Consider the following 26,123-nt stretch of genomic DNA (forward strand, 5'->3'; position numbering starts at 1 on the left):
ATAACAGAACAAGAATGCAATGCAATAATGCAGTGCCAAAATACAATAGTACTACCAACATAACACATCATCAAAATAAAATGCTGCACAGTAAATATATGCAAACATGCTTCAAATACATTGGCACCTTTCGGAATCATTTCTTTTAAATATGATGCTATAAATTGTTAGCAATATGCTCATAACATAAAGTTCGTTCAAAACTGCTTTTCTATAATGTTCCAGGATTTGCATTAAAGGGAATAAGCATATTATCCTTCTAGTCTTTAAAAATGGCAAATTAGTACTCTTAAATGCTGGGCACTCCACTGGGGATAATGCAGTGGCTTAGTTCAATAACGGATGGTACAGGCTTTCAACTCAATCATTCCAATGTCTGTCTTTCTGCTTCTCCCTTTTTAATTCAGCACATTCTATCCTTAGTGGCCTGAATATTCGAACAGTGTTGTAGTCCTTTTGCTTTGGACTGTACTGGTTGTTAAAAACTGTCTCCCTTGTCACCGGCCGTTGGGTTATAATGCGGGTTCAGGGCCTTAAACAGTTGGTATAGCCCTCAGCAGCAAGCAATAAGGCAATCTTATCAGATAGGATTGTGATCGGAAGTCCTGAATCCACAATTCCCAGGAAAACATTGAAAGATGATTGGCTGTCTGAAGGAGAAAGGAACCATAAGTGTTGCATTGATCAAATATGTTGTCTATATTAGTACGTGCTCCTGGAGTAGGTTACCACTCTTTTCTAGGCACTTGTCCAGACCCTTTCCCAGACCCAGACCCTTACGCCACATTGCTTAGAGACTCTACTGAGTTTCTTGAACCTCTCTTTATGGGATGATTTGCTTTATTGATTTGATTCCATATAGCTGACTTTTATGCTAAAGCTTTATGCTTTCCTCTCACTCTCTGGAGCTAGAGCCCCTTACGGGTTCTGACTGAGATCTTTTATCTTCTTATTCCTAGAATGGGGATTATTTCCTTTATGAAACAAGCTTAATTGCATTTATTATATTTTGATTAACCAATATTGATTTTCTATTTCTGTCATATATGGATGATTGAGATTAATACAAATTTAACTTGTGATTTGCCCATAAAAATGAAGTGCTAAAATATTTGATTAATAAAAGCCTTTAACCCACAACAAACTTTCGTTATTGACTGAAAATAGATTAGTGATTGTAATTAATATTTAATGTGATGCAAAGCTCATGATCTTTTCTAAAGCAACGGCAAAGATCCGTTAGACCTAGAAGAGACCTAAAAGTGGGGATTAGACCGTATAATGGTATACCAAAATACTGTACTTTAGGCCAAATCACCACTCCAACAGTATAATCATAGGCAAAGAATGAGGAGATACATTTCATTAACAAGCCTTAGCTGCCACATATATCTGACAATTCCATTCTAATGTGGCCACCAAATGAAGAAATCGATATAAATGCCATGATGATCTACTTTTAGGCCGGCATTAGCCTAGACCTTTTTTTATTTTTTCATATATGTACAATATAGGGGCTTTCAGCCAGCTTTCTCCATCGATTGTCCTGCGGTTGTGTCATTCACATTTTGCTTTTGCTCACTACAGCATACAGCATTGGGTAGGGGGCCAGCCCACTTTAGCCACTGGATGGATAACTTCACTTAGAGTGACTGCATTTAGCTCTTTTACAGGGTGCACAACCACACACAAACTAGTCCCTTTCTGTGCCAATGTTTTTGTTGTTTGTTTATTACTTTGATGTTTCCTTTGTGTTTAATGTCTGATGTGGCATCAGGGCACTTTATACTAGATCTGAGCAGAGGCCACATTCCACACATTATCAGTTTCTGTCTCCTGTCAATGCTGCTGTAAATTCATTTTGAAGTGTCCTTTATCTGACTTCTTGGTATTTCACAGCATAACAGATTGCATCCATTTTTTTAACAGGTAGAAGTCATAGTTCAGTTTAATTTGGGAAAAAAAACATTAAAAACACAGCACAAAATGGTTCAAATCGTTCAACATACATCATTAATATAAAAGAAGTAATTCATCCTACTTGTGATTTGTGATCACATTTGTTAAACATTTTCGTAAAAGCACAATTCAATATAAGAGTATAAAATGAATCATTAATCTTAGATAATTAACAGACTCGGGTTGTAAACATTTTAGAAACAGCTCATGGCACTTAGGGACTGAAACATTGAACTATATAAGACAAAATAGGTCACCCTGAATATTAATCATAGCAGGTCCGGAGAAATGATAAAAATCGAGCCTGTGGTAACCTCCATCAATAAGGCAAATTGTGCATGTAGGTTCTCCAATCTTCTATTTTGGTGTAGAGTGGCCAAAATGTAATGCCAAAAGGTTAATTTCAACTGATTTTGGCGGACATAGGCAGATAATCAGGGCAAGGCCAAAAGGACCTTAATCCTAACTTGGTTAGTCATGCCTCGACGTACCAAAACCACTGAAAACTAAGGTTGGTGTCAATGCACAGAAGTTACCTAATTCCCTCGCTATAAGGTGCTAGCTGTGATTCAGTCCAGATCCTCATCCAGTAAAGGAGAGGTCTGGGAGCCACAAGACGATCCAGTCTTATGAAGGGGACATCATGGAACAATGGATTTCATCCATTTGAAACGGCTCTGTATTAAATTATCAAAAGCTTCAATATTATACCAGTGAATTTATAAGCAGACAATTCCTCATGACACATTTATTCTGGGCTCAATTTCACGAATGGTTCTTTAATAAACTTTGCCCATGAAGAAACAGAGCCTTTTCACATTCTTCTTTATTTATTTCCTTCTTTCTTCCATCTTTTTCTTTCTTTCTTTCTTTCTTTCTTTCTTTCTTTCTTTCATTCTTTCTTTCTTTCTTTCTTTCTTTCTTTCTTTCTTTCTTTCTTTCTTTCTTTCTTTCTATTCTTTTCATTCTTTCTTTCTTTCTTTCTTTTCATTCATTCTTTCCCTTTTCCATTCTTTAATTCCTTTCTTTTTCTTTCTTTCTTTCTTTCTTTCTTTCTTTCTTTCTTTCTTTCTTTCTTTCCTTTCATCCCTTCTTTCCTTTTTTCTTTCATATGCATATTTCCTTTCATTCCTTCTTTTCTCTTTTCTTTCATTCCTTCATGTCTCCTTTCTTTAATGTTTTCCTCCATTCCTTCTTTCCTTGTATTTTTAATTATTTAATTAATTTCCTTCTTTCTTCCTTTCCTTTCATCCATTCATTAATTCCTTTTTTGTTTCTTTTATATTTTCTTTTATTTTTTTGTTCCTTCTATCTTGCTTTGTTTTCATTTTCTATTCCTTCCGTTCTTTTTTCTTGGCTTCTTGCTCTCTTGACATCTTTCCTTCCCTCTTTCTTGCTTTTATTCCTTTTCTCCTTCTTTCTTTTCAGTCATTCGATCTTGTTTTCATTCCACCTTTCTTGCTTTCATTCCTTTTTCCTTTATCTCTTCTCGTCTTTCCTTCCTTCTTTCTTCCTTTCTCTCCTTATTGCTTTCTTTTTGTTTCAACCTCTCTCATTTTTTTCCTTCTTTCTCTTTCTTTCCTGCTTTCATTCCTAATTTCTGTCTTTCTTGTTTTCTGTCTTCAATCCTTTCTTCTTCCTTCCCTTCATTCTTGTTTTTCTTCTTCATGCCTTCCTCCTTTCTTTCATTCCTTTTCCCTTCATTCTTTCCTTCTTTACTTTTTACTGCATTCTTTCCTTCTCTTTTTTTTATCTTTCATTCCTTCTTTTGGGTTTCGCCTGCACAGCACTTGCACTGTGCTTGTGAAATCGGGAAACATCCTTTACCACGCAACTTTTACCACGCTGTGCTTTTACAACGCAGGTTTTACAACGAGAACAATTACAAGGCATTGCACTGGGGGGCGCTCTAGGATAGGGAATAGTTTTAATTTACTATCCAACACCTTCCCTACTATCCACGGGGACTGGAGTTGGAATAGTAAATTAAACTATTCACTATCCAGCACCCCCCAAAGCAATGCGTTCTAAAGGCTTGCGTTGTAAAACTTGCATTGTAACAGCATGTGTGGTAAAAGCATGCGTTGTAACAACGTACATCCGTGAAATCTATTGTAAAAGGGGCTTACATCTCGCCTTTGCATTTCTTTGGTTCCGGTGCTTGTCACTTATTTTTCCTCTGTTTCTATTGTCTGAAATATTCTATTTCCTGTTGTTCCTCTGTTCATTTCTCTAATCAGTCTTCCATGGCCCAAGTACTGTTTCCGTCTGCTTTGTGGGACTTTATTTAAGCTTTTGCTTTCACAGTGCTTGCATTGTGCTTGTTTACATACTGTCCCCTTGACTGCCCCATTTCAAGCGTGCTTGTTTTCGGTCTTTCTTTCTCCTTCTTCCTTTACCTAATCTCCCTGTGCATTCCATGTGTGCATGTTGGCTGTGCTAAGGGTCACATGACTGTAGTGTCGGGCACTAGGCCCGCATTACAGTGACCAGGGAGACACAGACACAGGGTAGTGGGTTAGTAAAACTGGCCGCGAGCACGTGCGCTCTGCCCCCTTTACTGACCGGGTCGCCTGACTCGTGACGCCGGTGGTGGGTGGGTGTATAGCGTGGGTTACAACTTGTAAAAAGACTAGAACGTGTCCAGCAGGACACTACATTCCTCCCAAACTTTAATAAAAAATAAAGGAACAAAGTCCGAACCTGCGGGAGGAAATAAACACTCAATATAATGTTGTCACAATTTTACAAAATTCTCTTCAGCTGCTTGACGGATGACGATGGTGGAAACTTGCAGCTGCAACTACCAGTTCACAGAGGCATGACGTCCTGGTGCTCCGTGGATGTGCCCTTCCGGGCTATCAGCCTCGCTCTTGTGGTGACGACAGACAGATGCCAGGATGGTAGATCTGATGGATGTTGTTCTCCACCAGTCTGTCTGGTTTCTTCACGGGTGGCAGCGTGGTTTACTTTACAAAGGATGGAGTAGTTGAAAGACATCCTTCTCACTAGGACGCCCCTCTCGCGGGTGTTCTCCTGCCACGAGATGTCCCGGAGGCCATCTTCATCAGGTTTCCACTGGGTCGGGCGTTCTCCGCAGCGTTGCTCCAACTCCACAGTCTGGGTGTGAATGGAGGAGACAATGAGAGTACTACCTCAAAGTCTGTAGCTCCACCTGGAGGGTGGTTGTTGACTCCTGCCTTTGTGCACAATCTCCTCTTCTTCCTGCGACGTGCATGATGGACGGCGGTGGATCCATCTCTCTTGGTGGGACCCTCTGCCACTGGTGTCCCTGAGGCCTTTGCCCCTTGGATATCCACGGGCTGGTGTGGAGTGGTCAGTTCTCCTTCTGCCGGAGGTCTGAGCACTCTCCCCATCCAGACTTCTGCTCAATCCCAAAGGTGGGTGTTGACAATGGTCCGCCCTGTTCCTTCCTGCATCCGACAGGTTGTCAGAGGACTTGTAAGTAGATGCCTGTTCTTTTCCTAGTGCTACCGATGTTCCCCATGACTTGTAAGTCCTGTATTTGATGTCATGGCGCGTGTCACCTTCTCTTCTGGTCGTGTTGGCTTGCCACACCTTTTCACATCCTCCAGGACGTTGATGTTTCTGGTGGCACCATGCCCTTCGATTACTTTCTTTATTTCTTCCTCGCGACGCGGTCTGGTCATCTTGCTGCTCTTGTGTCCTGACCAGGCTTCTCCGAGCGGCGTGCACTCCGCCCATTTCCATCTGGTCTTGTCCTGGTTCTAGGACACTGTCTTCTTTTTCACTCAGTGACTAGACCAGTCGCCGGGACCTTCTCCTGTTGATAGTTTTACTTCTGTTTCTTGATGATTTCGAAGTTCGTTGGTCCATGTTCGCGGACCACGTCTTGTTTGAACTTCTCGGACCTCTTGCCAGTCCACTCTGCCGATCTCTGGAAGGGGTGTTGTCTGGCGCAGGTGCTGATGACTGGGGTGACGGTGGTCGCCAGCCATGTAGTGACTCGGGATGACAGGTGTTGGTGACTTGCTGGGAGCGTTGGATGTCCGGAGAGACTTGGCAGCTATGTGCCTCCGCTTTGCTGAGGTGGAGTGTCTGTGGCGGCTTGACACGTAGAGTGTGGGGATCCTCTCTTGCCTGTTGTGGGGCCACTGCCGACTCCATCTTGAAGTGGTGTGAGGGTGGGCACTCAGTGTTGATCTTCACCTGTGGCAGCTGCGGACAGGAGCAGGGATGCACTTGACTTAGACTGCCGACGCTCAGGGACTGGTGGTCGCCTGGGGAAGCGTTAGGAGAGACACGGTTGGTGCTTGCTGCGGCTTACGTTCGGTTCATCCCTGAGGCTATATCCAGGGACGTCGGTCCGCCTTGGTAGCTATCTGGTGTGTCAGGGTGTGCTTCTTAGCTGGCTGTGAATCCTCGGTCTTCTCCCTTTGTTGGCTTGTTCAGCCCACCTGTGCTCATCCGGTCTTCGGGGTGACCGGGCTGTCACTCTTCTTCTACTCTTCTTCTTTTCTTCGAGAGCGTTGCGCTTGGACCTCGAGGTGGCGCTGTCATGGCGCCGGCTTCTGCCTTTGCTCTGGCATGCTTGTCTGGACTAGTCACTTGGTGAGGTGCTCCTTGCTTGCTGGGTGACGTGACGTCCGGTCTTGTGTCGCTGTTCGTTGGAGCGCATGGTGCTGTGGTGGCCTGCCACGTGGGGTGTGCGACTCCTCTCTCGCCGATCTGGGTCGCGGCCGACTCCATCTTGAGGCAGTGTGAGGGAGAACACCGTGGGTGGTCTTCGGCCTACTGCAGGGCTTCGCTGTGGTGCTGGAGATGTGCGTGCTCTCCAACCTGCGTTCAGCAGTGCTTCTGTGTGGAGAGGTTTCCTGGGTGCTGACAGTGCAGCCAGGTTTACTGGCGCGACCTCTTGTGCGCTTCTGGCTTGGCGTGTCCTTTGAGTGCTTGGTCTCGTTTGTGGACGCTCTCTTCTGGCACTTGGGGTGCCTGCGGTGTGGTTGACGGTTGTGCCTGTTCACCGGCAGGGGCGAGTGATGTGACCTTACCACTGGCGGTGGTTTGGGCGGCCACGTGTGGTGCGTGCTCGGCACTAGTCTTCCTTGCACCACTGCTGAGGGCAGCTTCCTATGAGACGTCGCATTATGGGCTGATCGTCCATTCTTGCTAGTGGGTTGTCTGTGTGTGTCTCTGAGTTTCATGTGGCTCTTCGTGAATTTGTCAGTCTTTTCCCCGCACTTGCAGACATGGCAGGGGGCACCATGGGGCTCTTGAGTGTGTCGGCTTGTTTCGCAGCGTCTTTGGTGTTGCTGCTTCGGGCGACTGGTTTGGCCTCTGCCCAGTGTCCGTGTAGTACTTCAGGAGGGTTGCATCACCGCTTCGTTGACCCTTTCAGGTCTTTCCTTTATTTTTTTCCTTTTTCCGCGCTGAGGGCTGCACTCTTTGCTTTTCTTGGGCGCACTTGCTGCGCGTTCTCTTAAGTGTGCTGTGTGGAGTTGCTTCACTCCTGGCGCATTCTTTGCGCTTCTGGCACGTTCCTGCACCATCCCCCTTTTTTTTCTTAAGGGTTGCGTGGTGACTTGGCGCCACCCGGGCGTTGCTGCGTCCTTGCGTATTCTTTTCGCGCTCACTGTTGCCTTTCCTTCCTTGGCTTTTCGTAGGCTTGTTTGTTTTCACTCGCTGCAATACTGAAAAGGTCCACTGGATGGCAGGGGAGCTCTTTTGCAGGCACCGGTAGTCTTTCCCTTGCTATTTCTTATTTTTCCGGTGTTTGGCTGTGTGCTGCATTGGTGCAGGTGGTGCTGCAGCCACTCTGGCTCTGCTGGTGTGCTGGGTTCAGCAGACGACGTGTGGGAGGTGCTGCCTCCTGGTTGCAGGCTTCATGGATGCCTGGTAAGTTCTTTTATTCTTGATGTTGGGGCTTTGTTGTGAGGGAGGGGGGGTAGGCCGTCTCCCCGTATTGTCCCTGTGGTGGGTGCCTGTTAACTTTGGTGGCACTATCCCTCGCACCCGCAGTCTTCCTCATTGCCCTCCCCGCCCGCAGCAGCCTGGCAGTCCACTCGCTGCGCAGAGCTGGGGGCAGGGCCGCAGTGTCGCCTCGCGGGTGGGCTCCGCTCGATCCCTTGGTGCCTGGCGCTCCTTTGGGGATCCCTCACCCCACCGCCGCAGCTTCACAGCTCACATGCCGCACGGCAGGGGAGCTTGGGGCTGCAGCCGCTGTTGAGGCTCATTCACCCCGCCGCCGCAGCCTCAGTCACCTGCTGCGTGGCTAGGGCATGGGTCGCTGCTAGCAGGCCGCGGGTGGGCTCCGATGGCCTGGCTTCACTTCGGGCCATAGTGGCCGGCTCTAGAGATGGCCTTGCGCCGTTGGGGGTAACGTTTTCAGTTTACAGCGGGTAGGCTCCACTTCACACACACTTCAGTGGCGCTCACTGGCGGCCGCCATTTCTTTTGTAGTGACTTCTGCGGGTGGGCTCTGCTTTGGTTCCCTCATTCTGGCAGTGTCCAGTTGCGGCCATGTTAGCCGGGTGGGCTCCCGCTGGCCTTATAGCGCTCGGGGTGGCTTCATACGCGCATAGGCTCACCTTCGGCCTGCGGGCCTTTTCATCAGTGCGGGTAGGCTCCGCGTGGACTGCCTCTTCATGTCGGGGCACCTGCCGCGGCTGACGCGGGTGGGTTCCGATTGGTCCGCTTATCTCCCCCGGGCTTTTCACTACGGACCCATAGGGTGCGGGGTCGGCTCCCGATCACCTCCGGTCGTACTGCGGGGCTTTGTCCTGCCCGCAGGCTTCTCGGCGCGTTGCGCCTCAGCACGGGGGGGACCTCAGCGCGGGCAGCTCTCCCCCCTCTTCCCCGAGTTTTCTTTCAGCTGTGGCACGCGTGGTACCGCCTCCACCTTGTCGCCAGTGTAGTGTCGGGCACTCGGCCCGCATTACGGTGACCAGGGAGACACAGACACAGGGTAGTGGGTTAGTAAAACTGGCCTCGAGCACGTGCACTCGGCCCCCTTTATTGACCGGGTCACCTGACTCGTGACGCCGGTGGTGGGTGGGTGTATAGCGTGGGTTACAACTTGTAAAAAGACTAGAACGTGTCCAGCAGGACACTACAATGACCATTGCTGTTGCGGACCATTTCGCGGCAGCAGCTCCATGCCCTCTAGAAGACAAAGCGCTTTTTTAAAATTGTTTTTGCAATTTCAAGCGTGAACTTGACACAAAGGTATTGGGGCGCTTTGATTTCTTTGGTGCTCTGCAACTGCTGAAGGGCTACGTAATGTCGTTCCAAGATGGCCGCCCTGTATGAGCGTGATGGCTGGGTCAAAGACCACGCAAGACGTTAGGCTCCCCTACATGTCCGTTCTGCTTCTGGTGGGATGAAGAAGTACCCAGCTTTCACTCTACATGAGTGGATTTGTGCTGCATACACGCGTGAATGACTTTGAGAGGAGTTTGTAAGGTGACAAGGAGAGTGTTTACATGTGTGGACATGGGGTTGTGCGCTCGTGGTACAGTGGCTACTATGCGTTGTTTCAAACATAAATAAATATTCCTGTCAGCATCTTTTGAGAACTTCATGTGTACTTCTTTGTAAATGTCAAGTTTTTTTTTATTTTTTACTTTGCCACGTACACCACAATGCTGATGATTTTAAAAACAGGGAAGACTAGCAGTTTGCCCTTTACCATTGTGAGTCTGAAATGAGTTACAGTCAAGAAAACGTTTGGACAAAGCGATCCAAGCATTCACGGGGCAATCTTGAAATTATGTCTGATCTAGGAGGTGTTATTTATTAACTTTTGTTTTACCAAATGTTTTTTACTGGCATCTTTAAGTGCAACCCTACAGAGTGGCACATAGCACAAGCAAAGCAAAGCATCCAGGTAATACCACAGTTGACAGTGATATGAGAGGTGTGAATAACTGTTGAGTGGACAGAAAGGCCCTGGGGTATCTCTACAGGGAACCGCTGGCCCCTTCTGCAGTTCCCAGACTTTTGTTTTTAAATTTGATGAAATAGCCGACCGATCTGCATTGGAGAACAGAAAATAGGCACCCTGCATGAAGGTATTGCTGGGCACCTAATGCAGGGGTGTATGTACGTGGATTTTCCTCTAAATGTGTAGGATCTCTCACAGACAAGGTGCACAAAGAATGCCATCTACAGTGTTTGCACTGCATGGGTGTACTGTCTCATAACGTGTCCACTTATTTGGTTTTTCTTGCCATGTCAGGTGGCAATACGGTGAAATGTCCAATCAACCTGTTCCTGTCAATCATTGCTGGATACACTGCATGAGGTAGTTTCCCTCCCTCTGCTGGGCGAATGTTTAGTATTTCCGATCAGGCAAAGTGAGCGAGACTGGTGAATTATATCGGCGGCTAACACAAATATTGCACTAACCATGGAAGCCGCAGGCTGTGATTTGAAACAGGCGTCACCGAATATGTGTAACACTCGGCAGATTCACATTGAAGTTCATCAGAAATCTAATAGTGCTGCCAAGAAAGATGATGTGAAAGCCTAGGTCTTAAAATTACCCAACAGGCATTGCATGGTGTTCGTAGACTATACCTGGAACACGTTTGATGATGCTTAGCATTAGCTGCATTACGACTCAGTAAAGTCTCCGTGTGTTGATTTAAAATCTTATAACACATAGTAAGCCTAGTTGTGTCACAGTAATTGAATTATAACTAGAAATACAGTAGTGGTGGGTGTTCATTAAAAGCAAACATTGGGAATGCCAATAGGTTTGAATTTAATGTGCTACACACTGCTCTCACCAAAGCATGCTACTCACTCTGCATCCATATGGGTACACCTTTCACCCTGACACTCGTTCATCCTGAAATCACACAGGCACACCACCCGCCTCTCAACCTGCACTCACAAACTAAGCACCCTGCTCTTATTCTCCTCTTACCCGTGACTCGCCCCCTGCATACAGTTCTGCCCTCAACCAATGTTCTACTTACACTCATCCACCACTGACACTACGCACAGACACAGCTCATCCTTACCCCAGCCATCCAACTGCTCACCAAGCTGAAACTTAGAAAACATATATATTATCAGTCACTTAGGTGAAACCTATTGCATTTACAAATGCTTGTTTTCTTAAAGGCAAGAGTCTGGCAACCAATGGCACAATGATTTGCTTTTTTAGGCATGTGTTAGCCAAGACCTTTTGATTTTACTAACATTATGTGTGTGAGATAGTGACACATCAGGGTTTTCACCCATGCTTCATCCATTTGTCCTTGGTTGTGTCATTCACATTTTTCTCCAACTCACTTGAGCATGCATCAATGGGCATCTCATCACCTCCCTGCAGCCATTGGCTGACTTCACTATGAGTTACTGCTTGCTGCCCTTTTACAAAGAGCACATCCACACACAAAGTAGGCCCCTTCAGTGCCAGTGAGTAGTATAGCAATGTGTGCTTTATTGAGACCCAAAAACATTTTGACTACAGTAAATGTTTTTTAGATTGTCAAATACTCGGCAGCTTTCCAAACAATGAAGTTTTGCAAAACTCACAGCAAAATAAAAAAAAGACTTGCCAAGAGACTGGTGGGCGATGCCAGATCCATTGTATCTGCCAATGCTTGTTTCACAGTGACAAGCGAGCAGCAGTAAACATAATGCAGTTGCAGCAATATTTGAGCTTTGTAGGCCATCATTAGCCATTCTTGTTGCCAAATGTTGAATCAATACCAGAGTCATTTCAGCTATGTGTTGGTAATCTCCTTATTCTATATGGACAAAGTCTGCATACAACACACCTCATCAAAGGCTTCCAACTCCCAGAGCCCAGAATGTGGACTTCGAAATGAGGTAAATACATAATGACACAACAATCCAAGAACCGAAAGGCTCTGTGTGCTGCTTGTGTTTTAGTTCCTAGGAAGGGTAGGTAATTCAGAGCAGGATTGCCTTACAAACTATGGTGGATTACCAATACTTTTCAGTAGGATGCAAATTCACGAAGATAGAGAGTACTTCTTTTAAAAAAATGTTCTCTACTAAACAGTGTGGCAGTAGTAGTTCTGGAATGTCAACACCCCCCCAAAAAAGTACAGAAGCAGACAGTCTAGGGGCCATTGAGGACAAGTCCAGCTTCAGGGCTATACGACCGGTGCCGCTGCCCCTGGTGCTGACTTTGATGGGTTTAAAGGTACAAGAACTTCCTTGAGCCTCCAACAATTTTCAGGCAACAATATCAATGTCAAGATAAATCTGATGATTAATGTTCCAGCTGGTGAGAGATTGGAATTGATCTAGTGGCAGTTTTGACTTGCCATGAAGTAGCCCAGAGGGTTAATGTGCCTGGTGCAAAGAACGTATACCATGCAGATGACAGAACTGAATGTGAGTGAACTATGAGTAGGGCGTTGAAGAAATGAATTGTATGTCTGGGAGGGGCTATGGAAAGATGGGGGGCACCTGTTGGAGAGTGTTAATGAGGGAATGAGTGGAGAAGTAGGACATGGGGGGGTGCTAAAAAGCTGTGAAGAAGTAGAATTACCTCCTCCTCCGTCTTCCTCGCCCCAGTATTTACACAATGAGCATTAACCTCCATAACAGAAAACGCAAAACAAAAAGTTAGCCTACTAGCTTCCATCCCTCCAAGACAGCCAACTTCCCCTTCATTGAGTAAAAAGGCAGTCATTTTTATCCAAATCTTGTTTTTTTGCTTCTGTGTGAAACTTCAAGCCGAAGCCGCAAGCAGGAAGTGAAAACGGTTTTTGTAAATACTGGGGCAGAGCTCTGGCTTTAGCAGACTCTTAGGAGCTCTGCAATGTGAGGTACTGCTTTAGTAGGCCCCGTGCAATGACAGGGTGTATTCTGCTAGTATATATTAATTAGCTGGAACTCTTGCAGGGAGATTGTGGTTCAGCCGATCCCCACCGCAGGGCACGTGGTACGCTTGCTGGTTCTTGCCCCGGGTGCCCTCAGCTGAAGGGGGGTCCTGCTCCAGCGGACTCAGCAGTGTGGCGTTGAGCCATCTCTACGTGCGTTCAGTAATTGTGCAGGTTTTGGGAATGCTCAGTATTAGCGAGCGTAGCAGGGACAAGGGCTTAGACCACGCTGAAGCGATCATGCTGATGGCAACACTCAGGGGCATATTACCAAGCAATAGCGATAATTATCGCTATTGCTTGGTTAGAGACAAAAATTTACCGCTGAGCTGCGGCGATTTTTATCGCAGATAAACCTTGGTATTACCAAGGTTTATCGCAAATGCGATAAAAAACGGCCGCAATGCATGAATATCGCTGAAAAGTCAGCGATATTCATGCATTACCGAGCTAATGCTCTTAGCCATGTTATCCACCTCCCATTGGATAACATGGCTAAGAACTGCTCAGGGCAGGTGTTAGCTTTTGGAGATATTCGCGCTTAGCGCGAATATCTCCAAAAGTTGGTAATAGGAGATAGCGATGTTAGCGACTGTTTCCAGTCGCTAACATCTTGGCACGCCCACTTTGCATGTCATTAGTGATAAATATCACTGACATGCAAAGTGGGGCCCAAGATGGTCGCTATCTCCTACTAGCTGTCGCTAACTGGTGTTAGCGACAGAGAGGTAATAGGGAGATAATTTTATCTCCGCTTTCTTGGCTTTTAAAGATAAACCCCCTTGATAAAATGCCCCTCAGTCTCACTGATTGCGATGACGAGAATGGCGCAAGCCATTTGGGAATGTCTATATGTTGCTGGAAGATAATGCATTTTTGCTATTCTAAATTGCATCTCCTAGCAACTGAAAGAAGCGGGTTGTCCCGCTCTCTGCAAAGCGTGACCAGTACACTATGGAGTCTGGGGAGATAGCTGCGGAGAAAACCCACAAGTGGAGGAGCCTCAGGCAGCAGCGGCTGCTGCTGTTTTTCAGGAGAGGGAGTTTCGCACTTTGCCAAAAAGGCCTTGTTTGGAGACAGTGTCTACTGTGGATTCTGACAATGAGGTTGAGATCAAGGAGAGATGTGTACAAGGACAGGAGTTGAAAGAAGTCCTTCAGCACATCAGGCAAAACCTGGATTTTCCGGAGATGGTTTTGCAAGAAGAAAGTGAAGAGCCAGAATTCTTGTCACTCCATTCATCAGCTAGGATGGTTATGGAGACAGGATGGATGGAGGTGGACAAGCATGCCTTTCCTAGGTTTTTGCCAAAAAGGTATCCCCTATATGAATTTGCTGAGAAGTTTCCTTCATTCATCAAGATGGATTCTTTAATGACAGGTTTGGTGTCCTAGGTACTGTCATTTCTGAGGTTGCAGCTCCATCAAATTCCGTAGATAAAATGGTGGATGTGGCTGTAAAACATACGTTTATGGCATAAAACCTTGCGATTAGTGTGACAGCATATTCATCCTATGTCACTCATGAAATATTTTCAGTCACTAGCAGAGTTGATTGATCAAGGGAATGGCATTACTCCTACACTGGAAAAGCAAGTTAGGCTCTTATCAGACATTTAATTTGTTTCTTTGGGTGTGGCAGGAACATCCATAGTGGCTAGGTGGCAATTGTGGCTGAGATCCTGGAAGGCAGATGCTTCACAGAAGGCATTATTGATGAAAATTCCTTTTTTTAGGATTAAACTCTTTGGCCTCTATTAGAGGAGATGATTAAGAAATCCGTTGAGGGCCACAAACTGATGGCTCCAGAAGACCTCTAGGGCCAGATGTAGGTAATTTCCATTTACCGATTCTAAAATACCGAATTTTACCGATTCGGTATTTCAGAATCGGTAAATGATATGTAGATAAAAATTTGGTAAATGTTACCGAATCGGTAATATTCGGTATTACCGATTCGGTATTTACCAATTCGGTAATTACCATTCATTCCTATGGGCCTGGAGGAACAGTGGAATTAATGGAAGCCATTCACTGTTACCGATTCGGTAAATACCGAATCAGTAATAGGGGGAACATTTTCAAGGGTGGCAGGGTGTCACATTGACACCGTGTTGCACCCCTGAATAGTGCATGGGTGCACATGTTACACACATGCACCCATGCACTATTCAGGGGTGCAACAGGGAGTCAATGTGACCGAATCCTTAAACCTGCCTCCTACATCTCAAACCCTGAATACCGGTCAGTAACGGTCGTAATTCGGTAATTTCGGCCGTTACCGACCGGTATCGGGCTACCTACATTTGGCCCCTAGTGAGGTATATATTTTATAGCAATAAAAGGGTTTTTGGTTCAGTAAGTCAGTGAAAGTCCAACCAACCCTTCTGGGGGGAGGAGCCAGGCCAAGGAGCCCCTACCTCCTATAAATCCTCGTGTCAACAACCTTGTGCTTCATCCTCTCAGCCTACCGCAAAAACCTTTCTGTATGACCGGTGCGCATATTTAGCTTGGAGGGCGAATTTCTTTGTTCTGACATTATTGGGAAAGGACAGTGGGTACGACAAGTGGTGAAGGAAGCTTCCGGATTGGTTTTGTGACTTCACCTCCAGATGTTTTCCATGGAACTCAATGCCTATGAAATGGAGTAAAAAGGCAAGCTTTACAAGAAAAAAAATTTAAATCCTGGAAAAAGGAGCAATGATGTCTGTTCCACCTTTTCAGAGAGGATAGGGTGTTTATTTTGTTCTGTTTCTGGTTTAAAAAGAATTAGGAGAACTGAGACCTGTGGTGGATCTAAAATGATTTAACCAGTTCATACCCCATGTAAAATTCAAAATGATTGGGCTGCAAAGCATTCTGCCCTTCACCAACCAGGGGGATTTTCTAGCATCTTGGGACATAACGGATGTTTTCTGCATGTCCCAGTCCATCAAGTTTGCAGAGATTTATCTGGGTTTTTGTGCAGGGTCAGCATTATCGGTTCAAGGTATTGCATTACTAAGGTACTGGCTCACCTAATAGGAATCATGCATGAGGAGTGGATTCAGGTTTTTCCTTATCTGGACAATTCGCTAATTCTGCTTCTTCTCCCCAAAGGTGGAGCATCAGATGAAGGAGGTTTGCAGAGTGTTGCAGAGTCACATATTCTTAGTGAATCAAAAGGAGTTGAGTCTCCCTCTAACACAAGATTTGACTTTCATTGGGGAACATTTCAAGACTTAGTGGGAAAAGTGTTCCTGTCAATGGAGTGGAGGCAGACTCTAGTGATGGAAATAAAGGGGTTATTGGCACAGCAATGTCCCCCATTAAGATAATGGTTATGTCTCCGGCTCTGATGTCAGCTTCCTTTTGGTTCTTCCATGGGTGTGCCCGGATATGTACCCTATAAACAATAATTTACTGTCCCACTGGTTGCTGAGTTCTAAGGATTTTACATAGGTGATTCTGGCAACAGCACAATAGAGGGAACGTTTGAGTTAGTGGGTGGACAAGGGGAATCTGGAAAAAGGGCATATTTTCCATGTAGTGCCATCACAAATTGTCACCACAGATGCCAGCAAGCAGGGTTGGGGCGCAACCCTAGAGGAGTTGTCAGCACAAGGGAGATGGTCAAAGGTCCAATCAGCTTGTTCATTCAATTGCAGGGAACTGAAGGCAGTGCAGGTGGGTCTCATGGCATTTGCATCTCAGATAACGAAGCATCAGGTACAGGTCCAGATGGGTAAGAGAGTGGTCATGGTATATGTAAATCACCAGTGGGGTTGCAGAGTTCAATCCCTCAGTTGCTTGAGTTGGGAAATTTGCAGTTGGACAGAAAAGAAGCTCAGTTCTCTAACTGTAGTTTACTTACCAGGGATGGAGAACTGGTGGGTGGGCAAGTTCAGTCATGTTTTTCCACTGTAGAGTTTGTTATCTTTCATGAATGAAGTATTTCAGCAGTTGCAGAAAAGGTTTGGTCACCCGGGGATAGCTTTATTTGCCTCACAGGAGAATGCCAAGCTGGTGCAATTCTGCACAATTATTCCTTGCCAGAATGCCTGAAAATAAGACAAAATTTTGTTTAAATGCCCGATGGGGCTGATGCCTGCATTTCCACGTTACGTCTACTGCTCCTTATTTTTTTGCTGCTAGCCTGCGGTTGCCTGACTTCATCATGCTGCTCGCCACCTACTCATACCCCTCACTGCGTCATCACGCAACGGCCCACAACACAGATCAGGACAAGCCCAGAACAAGGACCAGGACTAGGACCAGGACTCAGTATGGGGGAGTGAGTGAAGATGCCTTATCTCCCCTCCTGAGTTGGGTAGGAGCTGATAGCAGCCTGTCCTGAGCTGAGGTAAGCCGAGGATGGTGCTCGATGCGCTAGGTTACAGGCATTACCTCCTGTAATACAGAAGTGACCATCGTTAGGCGGGAGCAGCTTGATGCAGTAGGTGGCCAGTGGGTACTTGCTACTACTCACCTCCTACTCAAGCATGCTGCAGTGACTAGTCTATGATACCAGCTTGCTTCCAAGGCCACTGCAGCTGGCAACTCAGGATAGCCCTCTCCCAACGATTACTTGAATACCAGTCCTAAAACAAGTAGTTGTGGGAGCAAGTACACAGCTCTCTCATCTAAGACCAGTCTTCAAAGTGCAGCATGCTTGTACTCCTCACTTGTTCCTAGCCAGAGTTCATTTGTAAGGGGAGGTAAGGTGGCACTGCAGAGGTCTCATTGGCATCTGGAGGACACCCTGGTAGAGTTTACCTGTGGGATAGCTATTCGGTCAGGCAGGATGTGGAAAGAACCCCATGCCACCCCAAAGCCCAGAAAGAACAAGTCATGATGTGTGGGGAGCCCCCAAGAGAAAGGGGGACTCAGAGACAGGCCAAAAATGCTCACCACCAACACCCTCTTTCCCCCTGGATTCTGCATCGGACCTTGGTTTTAAGAGCTTTAATTGTCTTGAAACAAACTCTGCTTCCAACCACTATTTGGCTGCCTTTCCAGGCACAAGAAGAATGGATGGCCCTTTTAAAAAGATCATCCAGGGCAGATAGTGCTGGCACCCCCACAAGAAGTGATGGTGCGCCCCCCTATCACATAAGTCCAGAGCAAACATGATCAGGGCCTCCACAATTCAAATTTCAGGCCATAGTGCAACCTGTCCCACCCACATAGCCCACTCCAGATCACAGTGGCACTTTCAGCAGCACAGTGGTCAATGGAGCCGAAGATGCGATGGCAAAGGCCAAGAAGTTAGTCCCAGCAGTTCCAATGGCTCCAATACAGCTGTCTGGTAACCAGTTCTCTCCCTCGGATGGCCAAATCACTACACAATATCACACTTGATGTTGCACCAAGTGAATTCTCCCTTGAACTCTCTGAAGCTGTTCCTTTCATCAATGAACCGTTGGATGAAATAACCATGTCATCACCCCATCGGGACATGCTATACCCCCAAATCAGAGACCACCCTCACCTGGCAACCTGCTCCTGGCCCAAGTCAACACCAGTCACATGCGCCCAATGGATCTGGGCCCCAACAGGGAACATAATACTACTCTCCCCATCAAAACCACTCCATTCAGAAGGCCAGGTAAACATGGCTCAAAGACCTGGTGGCATGGAATTAAATGATCAATCTCTTCTGGAGCTCTCTCTTTTTCTTACAGAGCCTACCAGCAGTCCTGGCCTGCAGGAAAGATCTGCCCTAGAATCAATCACGGCTCGTTTCAGTACAATCTGGCCAAAGCTCCTGCAAACTATCCAATCTACTGTTTCTGCCCTTAACTGATGGAGCAAGCACTTGTAGAAAAGAGGCTTGCTCGGAGATAATCCTCTCGTTTAACTTCTAATATTGTATTAACCGTGTATTGTGTAAATGAATATGCACAACATTATAAATACAATCAATAGATGCTTGCCTATGTGTATTATTAATAAGTAACTTGAGTGAATTTCTAAAATGGCCGCTAACGGGAAAAGTGTACTGCGCATGCGTCAGCCGCATCTACGTAGAATGATGAGCTGTCGTTAGGGAGGGAATTTATTGCTCTGCTTGGAAACTCACATGCTCAGCATCTGCTTTGCAAAAACTAAAACATCCTATTTACTAACGTCAATGTGGGTAAAGTATAAATAAATAAATAGGATTAGAGTAGAGATAGGTGGTATACAGTGAAACCATATATGTTCGAAATTAACATAAGTCTTTTTTATTCTTTTATTAGTGCATATCTTGGGCCTTTCGTAAGAGACTAAGGTCTGTTTGCCACCCAATTTCCTGCATGATGTGAACAAGCTGAAAGAAATGATGAGACTCTTGAATGCAGCCAAAGGTCGAAACGGATATATACCCTGGGAACCACTTTGGGAACCTCTAAGACGAATGGGAGCGGATGAACGTTTATACATTTGTTTCTAATATGATGTGAATACTGATGGGAATTCAATTTTATGAATAAAAATAAAGGGGTGGGATCTTTAAACAATGGACTGAAAGCCTAAATGAGAAAATAGGCATGGTATGATGATCATACACCCTTGCCTGTCCAATCAGAGTTAGGAGTTTGATGAAATTGAAACATTTTTGGGAGGTACATGAATATTGTAGAGTATGATTGAGGTAGTTCCTAGTTAGTTAGTAAGGAGAATTGCTGAATGCTGCAGAGCTCGGGATGCTGTCTGAGTGACGAGAGAAGCTGAAGATGAATCGAATGCAGAACCACTTATTTTAAATTAATTTACTTAGAAGAAGATCGTGGAAGAATCTCAAGGGGGAAGAGAGTGTCAGAGAGGGGTGCTACACAAGCGTTGGTGGTAGAGAGGTAATCTATCCTGTCCTGATTCCTGTCCTGAAGCCTTTGTCGCCTGATCTTTCCCAGGGACCATTGCCAGCACCATGGCCAGGGGGCTGGTTTTCACACCATTCTTGGTAACTATATTTTCGTATTGGTGCAGATGTACTTTTCTCTCTATCCTCTCCTTTCTGAGCAACATCATTGCAGAGAATGATATATATTTGTTTGACTGATTGATCAATTGAATCTCTCTTCCTATGACTGAAGGTGGCTGTACCGTACATTGTAAGTGATTCACATGAAATTAATTTAGAATAAAGATTAAAAATATTTCCAGAGTTTGTGGTTATTTCATCAAATGCAAGTAGATTATATTTATGTAATTTCACCATCAGCTAGTTCAATTAATTTGGTCCATTGACGAAAAGAGAGAACTTTTTGACCAATGAAAGATTAGTTAAGAATAAGAAGTGACTAATCTTGAAAGATTAAAGAAGTGCAAACAATTGACCCCAGAGGTTTATTACCAGGTAGTGTGTATGTGTGTTTATGGGCCCAGGTGAGTATATGGTATTAGAGTACCTGTTGCTGGTAACCCGCTGGATCAGTACTACCACTCTGACAAATGAGTCATTCTAGTCACCCTCTTGAACTCAATAGTGGTCTATATGGCAGGCATTGAAAGCAAGCTCGATAATCTAAATAAATTAATTTCCAGAGCACAATATATTGCAAAGTCCATGCAGTCCATTTGCTGCTGCTCCGCCATTATAGATAGTCTGTCCTCACTTCCAATTTTACTCAATACCGTCCTGTCTGAAATTAAGGGGCTCACTGGTGGATATGGACAATGCCAACAAGATTTATGTGCAACCCGTTAGCAATCTCCTGCAGCCCGCAACTTCCAAACCACCAATGCACCTATTGTGTCCATCAGCTCAATCAATTAATCAATCAATCATGCCATTTGTATAGCGCACTACTCACCCGGGAGGGTCTCAAGGCGCTTGGGGGGAGGGGTATGCTACTGCTCGAACAGCCAGGTCTTGAGTTGTTTCCTGAAGGCGAGATGGTCCTGGGTCAGCCGAAGGTGGATGGGGAGGGAGTTCCAAGTCTTGGCAGCCAGGTAAGAGAAGGATATTCCTCCGGCGGTGGCTCTTCGGATGCGTGGTACGGCTGCGAGGGCGAGGCTGGTGGACCGTAGCTGGCGGGTGGGCGTGTAGAAGGTCAGGCGGTCGTTGAGGTACTTGGGGCCCAGGTCGTGGAGAGACTTGTGTGCGTGGGTGAGGAGCCGGAACGTGATCCTCTTGTCGACGGGGAGCCAGTGCAGGTTCCTCAGGTGGCTGGAGATGTGGCTGCGTCGGGGGACATCCAGGATGAGTCGGGCGGAGGCGTTCTGGATGCGCTGGAGTCTTTTCTGTAGCTTGGCTGTGGTTCCGGCGTAGAGGGCATTTCCGTAGTCCAGTCGGCTGGTGACGAGTGCCTGGGTGACAGTCTTCCTGGTCTCGGTCGGGATCCAGCGGAAGATCTTGCGAAGCATACGCAGGGTGTTGAAGCACGATGACGAGACGGCGTTGACTTGTCTGGTCATCGAGAGGGAGGGGTCCAGGATGAAGCCCAGGTTGCGTGCGTGGTTGGTTGGCTTGGGTGCGGTGCCCAGGGCTGGGGGCCACCAGGAGTCGTCCCAGGCGGAGGGCGAAGATCCCAGGATGAGGACTTCCGTCTTGTCCGAGTTCAGTTTCAGGCGGCTGTCCTTCATCCACTCGGCAACGTCTTTCATCCCTTCGTGTAGGCAGGTTCTGGCGGTGTCGGGGTCTCTGGTGAGGGAGAGGATCAGCTGGGTGTCGTCGGCGTAAGAGATGATGTTGAGGTTGTGCTGGCGTGCGATGGCTGCGAGAGGTTTCATGTAGATGTTGAAGAGGGTGGGGCTGAGTGAAGATCCTTGCGGGACGCCGCAGATGACTTCGGTGGCCTCGGAGCGAAACGGGGGGAGACGGACTCTTTGTCTTCTTCCGGCGAGGAACGAGATGATCCACTCCAGTGCCTTCTCTTGGATACCGATGTTGCTGAGGCGCTGGACTAGGGTGCGGTGGCAGACCATGTCGAACGCAGCTGAGAGGTCCAGGAGGATGAGGGACACTGTTTCCCCCTTGTCGAGCAGGGTCCGGATGTCGTCGGTAGCTACGATGAGGGCGGTCTCGGTGCTGTGGTTGGCTCTGAAGCCGGACTGCGAGGGGTCGAGGGATCCGTTCGTCTCGAGGAAGGCGGTCAGCTGTCTGTTGATGATCTTCTCGATGACTTTAGCAGGAAAAGGGAGGAGCGAGATGGGGCGGAAGTTTTTGAGATCGGTGGGGTCCGCTGTAGGTTTCTTCAGGAGGGCGCTGATCTCGGCGTGCTTCCAGCTCTCCGGGAAGGTGGCGGTGTTGAAGAAGGCGTTGATGATGTTCCGGAGTTGGGGTGCGATGGTGGAGTCGGCCTTGTTGAAGACGTGGTGTGGGCAGGGGTCGGTCGGTGATCCGGAGTGGATGGTGTTCATCGTGCGGGCTGTGTCTTCGGTGGTCACCGTGGTCCAGGTGCGAAGGGTGGCGGTGGGGGGCGTTGGTTCGACGGTTGGGTGCGTGGGTGGGGTGCCGAAGCTGTTGTGGATGTCGGCGATCTTGCGGTGGAAGAACGAGGCGAGAGAGTCGCAGAGGTCTTGTGACGGAGTGATGTCGTTGGTGCCGGTGCTGGGGTTGGAGAACTCCTTGACGATAGTGAAGAGCTCTTTGCTGTCGTGGGCATTGTTGTCCAGTCGTTCCTTCAGGGATTTCTTCTTGGTGGTGCGGATGAGCTGGTGGTGCTTGCGGGTAGCGTGTTTGAGGGCGGTCATGTTGTCGGTGGTCCGGTCGAGGAGCCAGGCTTTCTCGAGGGTGCGGCAGGTCTTCTCGGAGTCCTTGAGGTCGTCGGTGAACCAGGATGCCTTCTTGCTTCTGGGTCTGCTGGGAGGGTTCTTTAGTGGCGCGAGGTCATCGGCGCAGGCGGTCAGCCACTGTGTGAAGTTGCGGGCTGCTTCATTGGGGTCCGTTGTGTTGGCGGGTGGGCTCTGGCTGAGGGAGGTGGTGAGCTGGTCTGCGGTGATCTTGCTCCAATTCCTGTGAGGTACCTGTTGCGGGTGGTGGTGGGTCATGGATCTTTTGAAGCTGAAGTGGACGCAGCTGTGGTCGGTCCAGTGGAGTCCGGTGGCGTGGCTGAAGGTGATGTACTTGCTGGAGGAGAAGACGGGATCAAGCGTGTGGCCGGCGTAGTGGGTGGGGGTGTTGACCAGTTGCTTGAGTCTGAGGTTGGCGAGGTTTTCCAGCAGGGCGGAAGCTGAAGTTTCTTGGCTGGTGACCAGTCCCCTAAGTTCATCAATGCTGTCAGTGCCTGGGCCCGAGATGGCCCTGATTGTCAACCAACAAACTCACATTCATAACTATCATGCTCACGACTTGAACAGGCAAGGGTCTCTTCCCTGTTACACCAAGCAGCGGTGTCGATCTCAGATATTCAGATACAAATTGGAAACAGCGAAATAAGACGTGTGGAAAAACTTCCTCTGCCACTTGTAATCTGTTTCCGTTCTTTGCAAGTAGAAGAACAAGGCCAGATGCTCGCAATGGGGAGAGAGAGACTCCCGTCAGTTGCCATATGATTTCTCAAGACCAATTCTGAAGGTCAATCACCTGCTGACTTTAACACACCTTCAGCCTCCTCTGCCAGTGAGCACATTCATTCACCCATGCAACCTGGTGCATACCCTGAAGCTGCAATATCAAGGGCACCCTGCATGGGTGCAAGTGTACAAGAGCTGTCTACAAATCAAGGCTTTTCAGCTGACCAATCAAGGTTCTTAGGCCCGGTTGATAGAGACTGCATCCAGGTCATAGAGAACACATATCGAGGGATGACCACATGGCCCCGCCAACCCCCGATCAACCAGTCACAATCTGCGCTTAATACTGAGTTTCCCTTACCTGGCACATTGCAGGGTATCCCCAGGCAGCTCTCCTGGTGCCAAACAAGTTAGCCCAGTATCAGCCTAGCACACACAGCCCTCAACAGGAAGTATCCTTTCAACCCTAAAACAGCAAATTGCTGTTTATAGAGGAATTTTACTTGCCAGGCCCCCATGATATTCTAAATAGAGCTAATAACCTAAGGTTAATGAAGGCCATCCCTGCAATGAGGAGCCTGAAGCCACGAAACATTGCATCAATTTATTTCTCCTCCCCAGGGGTTCTCAAACCTTAGAAGTCACTCTTGCAACCTTTGTCTCACATACTCTTGCTCAGTCAGTTCTAATCAGATTGAAGGCATTCAGCGCATGGGGCATCAAGATAAGTCCCCACAAAGCAACCGGTTACCCGGTTATTCTGGCAAAACCCCAGGCACCCACAGAGACATCTAGGAAGGAGCCCCACTCAATTCTAAAAAATGTATTGGGTAGCACCATTCCAACCAGCTGTGATATAAGAGTAGCAACTACCGATCCAAGAAATGATTGGAACTGGTTGCTCTCAGACCTGTCCTGTAAACACCCCAAGTAAATCGATTGCCTGGTGCCTTTGTGACCAAAGCCACTCCAGCTATCTGTTTGCTCTTGGAACATCAACAGTCTCCAGCAGAAACTTCAGTCCCCCAACTTTATAGCTTTCCTAAATGGCTATGATATCATAGCCCTAGAGGAAACATGGGCGAAGCAGAGCTGTCCGATTACAGGCTTCATTGAGTATAGGAAGCTGCACCTCAAAGAGTATAAGTATGGTAGATCAAAGGGTGGTCGTTCCATATATACCTCAGTAAAATTGCAAGGGAATATCGATCTATCAACGTTCCAAGAGAGCTGGCAGCAAGGAATCAAAATCAGCAACTAGAGATCACAGCACCCCCTCCTGTTGCTCAATGTCTACATCAATCCAAATGCAAGGGAGAAGAGGCCAAAACTTAACCACTTTCTATTGATTCTGTTTGACTTAATCAGGAATCATCCCTTAGGGGACTGCATGATGAATGGCGAGTTCAATATGAATCTCAAGATCTCTATGAGGACTCTGGCGAGATGCCCCTAAGAATCCCCCAGAACATCGCAGAACAATCCCGGCTGAGGAGCTGCCTACGTATCCCACTAAGAGAACTCCTTGTTCCGCAATTCAATAGTGTGGGCTTCAAAGTATTGATTGGTTGGTTACCACAAGACACACCACCCAACTGCTCAAGAGCAGATGGAAAAATCTGCTCAACTACAACATTTGTAACACAGTAATGCTACCCTTAGTAGACAGCTACTGCATTGTTCCACATACCAAGAGCGATCACATCCTCAGAATACTATAACAAACTCTAACCTGTCTCATCATGCTACGGCCAGTATCACATGTAAGGTATGTACACTGAGAACCTTAAGCCTCTCAAATGAAGGGACATCATCAGTAGCAACATTGAGGCTGAATGCACAAAACCCAAGGAGGCGGGCCCAGTTGCAGTATCCTTGATCATTGAATGGGCAAGCCTTATCACCTGGCTTCTCACTAAATTTCCAAGATCAGCCTGACCACATGGCCTTGCCGAGTCAGCCATCATCTTGATAATGATTCAATGATTAAATAAAGCCTGCTTAAAGGCCTTGAGGGGCATTCAAAATAACACTTGCTTGAAGGAGCAAACTGACAAATTCATGCTGGTGCAGAAAAACTTCAGGTAAGCGATTTACGCAGAGAAACAAAGATGTTCACACCCCTTCTCGGCGACTCTCCTTTGGGAGAGTGAGGAATCTGATTACAGGAACTCTTTTGGGCCTTGGTGAACAGGCTAGTGAATGGAGTCAGTAGGTTCGGTTGGGCAAACATCACTAAATCTGAATGGACATCCTTCCTCTCAAGGTATTTCATGGCAAATGAGGATGGAGACTGCACACCAGGTGGGGGCCTCTAATGCTCTGGTGCAAAAGTCAGCCCGCCGTGCCTCAAGATCAGGAATGTTTGCCCTGCTCTGCCCTGGATATGCCTCTACTGATAAACAGGCTGGATGGGAGGTACGGATGGAAGCCCTAGATCCAAATGCCTCCTCAAGCTCTTCTTCAAACAGGAGAGGACTGTATCTTGAACATGAAACACCTTGAAAAAATAAGAGACCAACTACGTTTAGCAAAACAGGTACAGTCAATTTAATTAAACAGAGCAGCCAGGAGAACAGTTACAGGCATAGGATCTGAGGACTGTCTCAACTCACAATTGAAATGAGTTTACATACAATTAATTGAATGTCGTAAACAGTTCTGGAGATCTTCTTTTGGTAAAGAATGTGAACCGCTGTCTTTGCAGTCATAAATTAGTGTCTTTGATGAGGAATCCGGGTTGGCCTTGACCTGGCGTGGACACAATAATGCAGTAAGTAACGTGTCCAGATGTCCGGCATGGGAAGCGCGTGATCACTGCGTGTACTGTGTGCATTGTGTCCTAATTGGCTATATGTTCATAATTTTATGTGGCCTCTGACTATGTAGTGTT

Source organism: Lissotriton helveticus, chromosome 5_1 (genome assembly GCF_964261635.1).
Source record: "Lissotriton helveticus chromosome 5_1, aLisHel1.1, whole genome shotgun sequence".
Taxonomy (NCBI): Eukaryota; Metazoa; Chordata; class Amphibia; order Caudata; family Salamandridae; genus Lissotriton; species Lissotriton helveticus.